The sequence below is a fragment of the Bidens hawaiensis genome, unplaced genomic scaffold, assembly GCF_021521415.1.
Source record: "Bidens hawaiensis isolate Kalapana, Puna unplaced genomic scaffold, B.hawaiensis_p1.1 tig00026837_1, whole genome shotgun sequence".
Taxonomy (NCBI): Eukaryota; Viridiplantae; Streptophyta; class Magnoliopsida; order Asterales; family Asteraceae; genus Bidens; species Bidens hawaiensis.
In genome coordinates, this window is record NW_027494319.1 from 248,698 (window position 1) to 258,665 (window position 9,968).

The window sequence follows — 9,968 nt, forward strand, 5'->3', positions numbered from 1 at the left end:
CGAACCCGCGACCACCAGGACCACAATCACGCAGATCAACCAATTGTACCAACATGATAATTGTATAACAGCTGAAACGATTAAATTTTTTTATACAGATACGATCAAAAACCCCAATTTGACATAAACCCTAATCTATGCAATCGATCCAGTCTGTAAGTTGTTTGATTAATATACCATAGGTTAATGATAAGCGATTTACAAAGATTATGCGGCCTATCTAAATTACCTGCTGGGATGTTAACACGAGGGTTAATTGAATCATCACAGTGTCGGCTTTAACGCGCCACGGACACAATACGAATGGTAACGAGAATGAAATTAGATAAGGGGGTTTTGATTGCGAGGCTATGAAGAATGATTCTGAAACTTTAATTGAATCATGAAGGTGATTATGCTGTATAACGACATACGGGTGAGATGGATTGATAATATAATCAATTCCTAATAAACACGATCTCGTTTTCCTAATTCTTATTGTCGGTTAGGCCAGTTTATTATGTAAAGCGAAGATCACGAAATCAATCTCATAAATTAGACGAGAATTAAGGGCCAAGTAACAAAACAGGTATATGGGTTGAATATGAATACTGGTCTAACGGGTAAGGATAATGGGTAATTGGGTTATTTATAATAATATAATAATATATTTACATATTTGCATAATGGACCCTGAAGAATATAGGTGGAAACACATTTGGGTAAAAGTTTTGGTTTAGGGTAATTTTTTTCATTACTTGAAAGTTTTAAATATGTATAATATATACAATATTTAGAAAAAAAATATTATAACAATAAATTAACTTGATAAACGTGATATTCTAGTTGATTAAAATTTACCCAATAACGAAAACGGATCGGTTAACGGATAAATAAATATTAATTGGAAATCCGAGTTGTTACAATTGGAGCCGGGTATACCCGGTGGGTATTTTATCAAAATCCGATAAGAAACCCGAAACCCGATGGGAAAACCCGAAACCCGATGGGTAATTACCCGATTAAGACCCGATGAGTTTGGGACAGGTTTGGGACAGACTTTCATAACCGGGTATGGGTTTGGGAATACCTAAACCCGACCCATTGCCATCCCTACCCCCTAATTTCTGACTCGAATTAGTGAGGTCTTCAACTCCAATAAGCTTTCACATCTCCACGAACTTAATCTTCCCGAGTGCTTTAGTTAAGATAGCGGCTCGTTGTTCTTTCCCGCTTATGTGTTGAACCACAATCTCTTCTCGATCAACACATTCTTGAATAAAATTATATCGGGATTTATATGTTTGGTTCGACAATGAAACACGAGATTTTCATGAGGGCAATAGCCGAAGTTATATCGACCCTCAACACCACCTTGTGTAATTCTTCCCGGTTATCTCGCTAACCTAATCTCTAAGCCACACAGCTTGACACGCGTCTGCACTCGCCGCCACATATTCTGCCTCACATGATGATAACGCCATGCTACCTTGTTTTTGTGAGCACCATGTGATCGGTGAAAGCCCGAGATAAAATACATGGCTCGTTCTACTCCGCTCGTCATCCTCATCAATGTTATAACTACTATTCGAATACCCGTTTAGCATCCCCTAATCCTAACAATATTTGATTCCATACCTGTTGTTGTTTTCACATACCTTAGAATCTGTTTGATTGCATTAGGATGGGACACCTTAGGAGCTTGCATGTATCAGCTAACTACCCCGACCGAATATCCGAGATCAGGTCGGGTTTGGAGTAGGTACCGGAGAAAACCATCCAGCTTTGGTACTCCGTTGGATCTACATCATCCTCGTATTCGGCTTTCGATAACCTCAGGTTCGGGTCTATCGAAACATAGGCCTTATTACAATTTTTCATCTCGGCCTCTTCTAGGATTTTCCATGCATAAGCTTCTTGTTTAACCCGAATTTTGTCTTCGTCTTGGGAAACTTTGATCCCAAGATAATAGTATAGCAAACTGAGATCTCTCATCTCAAATTGGTTCTTCATCTCTTAATTAAACCTTTTTAATTCGAGCCACGTTCGATCCAGTTACAATTAGATTGTCCACATACACACCGATAATTATGATCTCGTTATCGGTGTGTCTCATGTAAACGGCTTGTTCTTGAATGCATCTTTCATACCCTAGTTTCTTTAACGTTCCATCAAGCTTGAGATTCCAAGCCCTAGGTGCTTGTCGGAGTCCGTACAAGGCTTTCGTGAGACGGTAAACTTTGTCTTTTCCTTTCTTTATGTAACCCTCCGGTTGAGATACAAATACTACTTCATTCAAGTTCTCGTGTAAAAACGCTGTTTAACGTCGAGGTTGTGAACTTGCCATTTTTCTTGCGCAGCTAAGGTGAGTAAGACTCGTACGGTTTCGAGTCGAGCCATCGGTGCGAATACTTCATCATAATCAACTTTGTATTGTTGTATGTAACCTTTAGCTACGACCCTCGCTTTATATTTAATAATTTTCCCAGCCGCGTCTCGTTTTAATTTATAAAGCCACTTGAGCCCGATTGGTTTATGACCCTTAGGTAGGTCCGTTAAAGTCAACGTACCGTTTTTTTCAATAGATTCCAACTAGACCTTCATTGCCTTAAACAAGTATTTGTTATCTTTTTCTTCGAAGTAATTCTTCGGTTCGTCCTCGGCGAGCAACATCAAAACTTCTTCCAATTCTTCTTGTTCCCGGTTAACCCCATCATTTATTACGAAGTCCTTGAATCTTCATGGTACCGTATGGGTCCGGGCTGATCGTCGGAGTGGTGTTACGGGCTCGTCAGTAAACTCGGTTTCAGTCAGTTGACCTGTAAGCGAGCCCGTGCCATTTTCTGCTGTGTTCGTTGGCTGAATCGACACATTTTGGGACTGCTGCCTAATTTTGGGCTGTTCATTTTGGGCATGCTGCCTGGTAGTGACTGGATCATTCCCGGTCGAGAAATCCAACTTCAATTATGAAATCGTTTGATATGGTCTCGGTTGATGATCTCGTCCATACCGAGCTCCTTTTCTCATCAAAATTCTTGAGACATGAATTTTCTTCTTAACCGGGTGAACATTCGGTAAGCTTTCGATCCAAGTTTTGACCCAAAATATACCATCGGTCGGCTCCTATCATCCAACTTTTTCAGGTTAACTTTAGGTTCGACTGCAAAATCCACACACCCGAAAACTTTTAGATGATTGATATTTGGCTTTCTCCCGAGCAACGCTTCATAAGGTGTTTTCGAATCAACGGCTTTTGTCAGAACCCGGTTTAGGATGTAAAAATTATGTATTTCCGCCTCTCCCCAATATTATTGAGGAACCTTCATCGATTTTAATAAACATCGGACAGTCCTGATTACGGTTCAGTTTTGCCTTTCAACAACCCCGTTCTATTGAGGCGAATACGGGGCTGTCAATTGTCTTTGTAGGGCATGTTTTTCACACCAATCATTGAACTTGATCGATGTAAATTCACCCCCACGATAAGTTCGTAGCGTTCCTGAAACGTTTAAACCCGAATGCTTGGTTCGTGTCAGTTTCGACCGCGTTCTTGAAACGTTTAAACCCGAATGCTTGGTCCTTGATTTTAATAAATAACACCACATGTATCGTGAATAATCATCCATGAGAAAGAAAATATAGCGATTTCCAGCCGGGGTGCTCGGTTTTATCGGCCCGCACAAATCACCATGAAGCAATTCGAGCGGTTTTGAAGTCCGAAAAGAAGCTTGATCCGAGTATGGTTCTCGAGCCTGTTTTCATACTAAACAACAATATCATATGTTAGCAGTATGCGAAATATAAGGGATGCCACCATAGGCGGATCGAAGACAAGCCCAGTGGGGGCCAGTCACCCACTGAGATTAAATTTAATGAGACTATATTAAGTTTCGTAGTGGTAATTGGTAAAAATATAATAAAAAAATCAGTTAAGACCCCTTCTGGCTTTTGTTTTTTAATCAGCCCAATATTCTATATTTCTTCCGATCCTCTAAAGTGATAAACAAACTCATTCTTTCTTTTTAATGGTCGACTAAAAAATGTTAACTGTTAAACGAAGAAGATAAACATGGAGATGATTCATGACTATCAAGTTCATTTGGAGAATTAGTTTTACCCCTTGGAACTGCAATGGTGAAAACTTTTTTAAACAATGAAGATGTATTTTGTTTTGTTATATTCAGTGTAGTTCATTTTTATAATTTTATGTAATTTATTTTATTGATTATTTTTACCCCCACTGAGTTAAATGTCTGGATCCGCCACTGGATGCCACGTACCATTCCTTTGGTGCTAAGAGACTTCATGGACTCGAAGTTAAGATGACCGAGTCTGGCATGCCACAACCATGCCGGGTCATCAAGCTTTGATAGTAGGCAAACCGGTGTTCCAACGGTCAATTGGATTTTGTAAAGCCGGTTCTTCATCCTTTGAACTTTCATAATTAATTTTTCTCCACCGTCATGTAAGAGAAGGTAGTCGGACCTCATACGGATATCACATCCGTACCCTGTGGCTTGTCCGAGGCTAATTATTTTACTATGTAGGCTCGGTATGTAGTAGACGTCGGCTAGGAGTTGGTTTTCACCGGTTTTGCTTGTGAACATGATCAACCCCTTTCCTCTTATTTCCACACACGCGTCGTCGCCAAATCTTACTCGTCCCGAAACCCGCTCGTTTATAGGCTCGCGAGAATCTCTGAGTGTTCAGGCATTCAATCACTATTAGATTGAGATGGATAATTTATAGAAAAAAACATGAAAAAAATGATTCTTTTTTTTTAACCTCTCGTCAAAAGTATAATATACTATCTCCCAACTCCTTCAGAGAGACAATCGGGAAAGGGTACGGATTAGATCAAATAGGAAAAAGTTTGTAATAGATAGCAATTGATTTATTTTTACTTTGAAGAGCAAGAAAAAAAGGAATGTGCCCTCTTATTTTATTACTAGATGTTCCATTAGTAACATTCCTTTGTAGTTTTGATTTTTTATTTTACTTGTGTTTAGTCTTTCCCGATTATAAATCATATAGAAATTTTTGAAATGGATTTTTTGATTGGTTCATCAATAGTGTTCGCCCATAATCCCTTTTTGACTCTGGACCATTTATTCTACTATTATTAGTGAGCAATAATGGAATAATTCTATCATAGAGATAAGGGACATAATTCACATGGATATAGTAAGTCTCGCTTGGGCTGCTTTAATGGTAGTCTTTACATTTTCCCTTTCACTCGTAGTATGGGGAAGAAGTGGACTTTAGAAGCACTCCTAATTTATTTATAGTCATGTGGTTTGACGCTCCGTTGTCAAGATACCACGTGTCAGCCGTTTCAGATTCAAATTGGCTGGACATCACTTTCTGAGAGAACGTCATAGAGACCAAGATCTAGCCGCTAATACGATACATCAACACGAAATCGATACTTTAAATATAATACTTTATTGATAAATATGGAGTAAATACATTATGGTGGAGATAAGTTATGGAGAGAATAACTTAAACTATGTACAAGTTCTCTACTAAATTATGAGCATGAGCTCCCTATTTATAGGCTATTAAAAATATACGTTAAATACAAAGACTAAACCGTCTATAACTTATTCGATCACTACGGACACCAAAACCGTGCACTAACAGACTCCCCTTTTCCGTAGCTATCGAATACTTTATCCTTGAATACTTTAACTGCAAATCACCAGTCACAAACCGTGCACTAACACTTTCTTTTCATCCAAGAATACAGTGGCTTTGATTCGTGCCATGTATAGGTTCTAATCGAGTTCCTCGGTTTTCGTGATATTAGCCTCCTGTTTGGCCCTCCTTCGTTCCGTACACGCGGATGCGAAGTGTCCGTATTCGTCGCACCAAAAACATTTGACCTGTGATCTGTCCTTCTTCGATTTAGAGCTCGAACCTCATCGGTCCGATTTTGAGATGGGTTATTCGAACCCCGACCATGACCTGATTCTTTCCCTCGTCCTCGACCCCTTGACTTGCCTCTACCGCGTCCCCTATTCGACTCGTAGGATCGGCTCTTGTCCCTGGTGTCATAATTATTGAACATCAATTTACTTTGATTCTCGGTTAGATCGTATTCATCTTTAATCCATTCTTCGAACGGCTTTAAACGACCTACAATATAATCAAAAGTAATTGTTTTTAAATCAACAGTTTGTTCAATGGATGCTACCATCAACACTTTGTACAATGGACACTACCATATGGATGAAGCTGCGTCTTGGTAGTCTGGTGAGGAATTTCTTCACGAGCTTGAACTCTTAGATAACTTGATCGAGTGAGGCCGATTTTGCTGCAATACCGACTATTCTTGTTGCGAACTCACCGATTGAGCTTGAATCTTTCATCTTTAACCCATCGAGCTCTGAGTTGAGTGTTTGAAGTCGCGTCTCCCTTACTCGTTCTTCCCCTTGATGTCGTATTTTAACGGCTTCCCACATCTCTTTGGCAGTAGTCATGTTCCCGATTTGCATAACCAATTCTTCGGGGATCGATTGGAACAATAGTGCAGTTGCCTGATTATTTTTCTTGGCATCGTTACCTGTCCCGGGTTCGATCACGTTCCAAACATTATGTACGCTGAAAATTGCCCTCATCTTCATGCCCCATATCATGTAATTCGTTTGATTCAACATAGGGTAGTGAAGCGTGGCTGTGTTGGTCTCCTTAACCGTAACCCAGTTTCGTTATTCGGTTCCCCCATCGATCCTCTTCTCCGTTGCCTTCTGTACTTAAGAAGGGTAGATGGTTCAATGTCCAGACCTTGGATCTTTAATTAAAACAATTATTGTTTGATTGTTTTGAATCTACCGCGACCACGCTTTCCTTCTACCGTGACCACGCTTTCACTATCAATTCACGATTGTGAACCCTAATCGCACAAATTAGATGCGACTTGCTTGTTCTGCCGTAATCGTTCAAATTGATTATGTAATTCTAGAACAATTGTTTTGTAACATCCCGAAATTTCGAGAATAATATTTAAAAATATTATTAGCGTCGAGAGAAATAATTGAGTTAGTGGGGGTAATAATAATAATAATAAAATATGAAAGGATAAGTAGGCTTTTTAGATGGAATTAATTATGGACCAAAAAGGAAATATGGGCCTTAGGTCCATGGGCTTAAGGGAGTATAAATACCCCTTAAACCCTAATCCTTTCCATTTTATTCATATCTACACCATATCCTACACCTTGAAAAACACACACTAACACTCTCCTATATCCCGAGCCAAGATCCAAAGGTGGAAACCCGAACCCGTTGGTGCTTGAACGTTGTAACGAACAAAAACAACATCAAGACTAGACCGTGTTCGTAAACCGACTCGTTTAAGGTACGTTTATAGTTATAAATCGTTCACTTAGGTTCGGATTCGTGTAATAGTCCTATATCTGAGTATATGTGGTAAAAACGAATCCAATGATACAAAACTTACTGAAATTGGTTTATATTTGATAGGTTAATCGGTTGATTAACGAGCCACACCTATATACATAAATCACACATTTTAAAACGAGATGTTTAAGTATTTGGACGGTTGGGGTTTGCAAGCGCTGGTTAGACGAATCCAATGATACCAAAATCATGATGTTTCGTCATGATTTGAGGGATTAATTGCAGATCTAATAGGGTTGACTGCGTCTGTACTTATCAATTTTGACTTTGACCCCTTAGTCAAAGTTTGGATAAGAACATATGCTAATTCGTTATTATGAACGGATTAAGATAACAAATCTGGTAATTCGTTACTCGCCCATTCGTTCTGTCAAGATAACGAATTAGCTCACCCAGTTCGTTATGTTAAGATAACGAATCGAGTAATTCAATACTCATCCAATTCGCTATATTAAGATAACGAATCAAGTGATTCGTTACTTACCCAATTCGCTATGTTAAATATAACGAACCAGATGATGACAAATGGAGGAAGATTACATGACGAATCAGATCATGTGCAGGTAACGAATTAGGCTGTGTTCTGATAACGAAATAAGCTTAATTCGTTATAGCGATTGAGATGGCGAATTTGATAATAATTTAAAATTCTAATGAAAATTGTGTTAAGACAGTTGATGTAAACAAAAATTTTCAAAGCTGAACCGGCAGCTCGACCCCAGCCAAGGGATCTGCCCCCTGGACCCTGCTAGGGGCTACCGCCCTAGATACTCGCTGCCAGGGGCGCTGCCCCCGGACCCCCGTTCGTTGAGGGTTGTAATTAAACTAGAAATACGATACGGATAGTGATAGTTAATTGATGCGTGTAATTGCTATATAGTTAGTCGCGCACAGCTAAAGAACGGAGTAACTGTTAACGTTTAACGTAACCGAGTTCTGGTGAGTTTCTAGCCCCATTCCTTGTTATGTTTCGGGGTTGTGTGCATACTCGATGTGATTAGTTAATACACTTACCTTAAGTGGTAAGTGTATGCTATATATGGTATAATGGATAGATATGAATGATTGCTTGTCGGTACGTGAACGATCTTCGGATATTGCGCGTACCGTCAGGTTATAAATAAAGATAAGAATGTTATATGTAATGTATGGATGATGTACGAACGTTATGAATGAATGCTTGTCGGGACGTGAACGATCTTCTGATATTGCATGTAACGACAAGGAGTATGATTGTTAAATGACTGATGTGAAGAACGCTTAGAGTGTTCTTATGCTACGATGTGATTGTTGTATATGCAAAGTAAGTGTATGCAGGTACAGGAACGGTAAATGAGTTATACGTCTGACGTAGTAAGTTAGGATGGCAAATCCCTCTAACTTCCGTTGGATATAGACTTGGCATGCGATGGCGTAGTTAAGGACTGCGGGCCTTATATGTGTTATAGATGATAGATGAGAACGTAGTTAAGAACTGTGGGCCTTATACGTACTTAGGATATGATCCAACATAGGAAAGGACTGTGGACCTTACACGTGCTGTTATTGTATTGTGGTAGCATAGGGGAGGACTGCGGACCTCGTACGTGCTATGAACTAGGTTGCAACATAGGGAAGTACTGCGGACCTTGTACGCGTTGTTATTGTAGGATGGTATAGGGAAGGACTGCGGACCTTGCACGTACCATAAATGGTGGACATTGGTAAGGACTGCGGACCTTTTACGTGTTCACGACCTTGAGTATAGGTATAGACGGTGGACTATGAACATACTCTCGGTAGGCTGAGGTAGGTAATAGTATGTATGCATGAACGTATGTTGGAAAGGTAACTGGTTAAGTATGGATATGTATCTTCAGATATGTATGTATGTATGTATGATAGGTGTATGTATTGTATGCCGCCTGATTAACTAGAACTCACTCAGCGTAGCTGACTTTTAGTATGCACACGTGTGAGTAGATTGGGACAGCTAACTTGAGCGGGCACATGGTGGGCGAATAAGAGACTGACATCTGAAGACTCAAGATGTTTTAATGTTAATTGACGTTTATTTTGAAAGACAATAATGTTTAACTAAGACAAGTTATGAATTATTATGTAATGTTTTATGAAAATTTTAATATTCTACGACATTTTTATTTAACTCTGATGTTTACAACTGTGTTTATGAGTAAATCCAACGTTCAAAGTAGGGCACCGGGAACGGGGCCTTACATGTTTGGTCCGTAGCCTATCTTGATTGCCTCTCTGAAAATTGATCAGCCTTGATAAATTCTCAATTGCACCCTGCCACCCCCAAGGGCTGGGCTGGCCCTGCTTTGGATCACCATAATAAATATCTTCGCATGCATTATGAGATTAAATGTTTTGAAATTGATCTAAACTTCATGCATCACTGAAACGTATGAAGTGAAAATCATCATGAAATGATGAAAACATATGTTTACTAATGATACGCAACATACATGTAAAAACTGGTACACGTGTCTTCCCTTTACAACATAAACTTAACAAGTTTTCATGTAATATGCGGGTTAAAGTTGATGCTATTCACATATAACTCA